Source organism: Plectropomus leopardus, unplaced genomic scaffold, assembly GCF_008729295.1.
Source record: "Plectropomus leopardus isolate mb unplaced genomic scaffold, YSFRI_Pleo_2.0 unplaced_scaffold43564, whole genome shotgun sequence".
NCBI lineage: Eukaryota > Metazoa > Chordata > Actinopteri > Perciformes > Serranidae > Plectropomus > Plectropomus leopardus.
The window spans coordinates 1-494 of record NW_024647746.1 but is presented as its reverse complement, the minus strand read 5'-3'; the positions used below and the strand labels follow the sequence as shown (position 1 = coordinate 494).

At 42.5% G+C, this 494-nt stretch overlaps 1 non-coding gene across 1 annotated transcript; it reads left to right on the top strand.

The window, feature by feature from the left end:
* The first annotated feature begins 316 nt into the window (after positions 1 to 316).
* Positions 317 to 388, top strand: trnam-cau. The gene has a single exon. It is a non-coding gene; the product is annotated as a tRNA-Met (tRNA).
* The last annotated feature ends 106 nt before the right edge of the window (positions 389 to 494 follow it).

Sequence of the window (494 nt, the reverse complement as noted above, 5' to 3'; positions counted from 1 at the left end):
CTACAAGTATCAAAACATAAAAAAGGGATATGGTTGTTTTAGACAGGCGGACACACATTAACGGGGGAACAGTCTTCGCCACAACACCTGACCGCTCGACTCTTTCAGCAAATTTGTTGTACTGTCCTCTTGCTGTCTCCTTTAAGTCTCTGAACCTGTCACCTCTTCACAGGCCCATATTCTCTCTTTTCCAGCCGGAAACAATGTCTGTACGTTACGTAAGAACAAACTTTTCAGTGGAACGGCTATAAATGAAAACAGCCATGATATGAATTCATAGTTCAAAAATCCGTTTTTTTAGTTCGGTGTCTGTAAAAGCAGAGTGGCGCAGCGGAAGCGTGCTGGGCCCATAACCCAGAGGTCGATGGATCGAAACCATCCTCTGCTATTTTGCGCAGACTGCGCTGTTTTTGGAAAATAAATATCTGAGTTCAGGTATAGGTTGTCAACACACTCTATCATTAATATTAGCACATGAAGTCATTTATACCTCT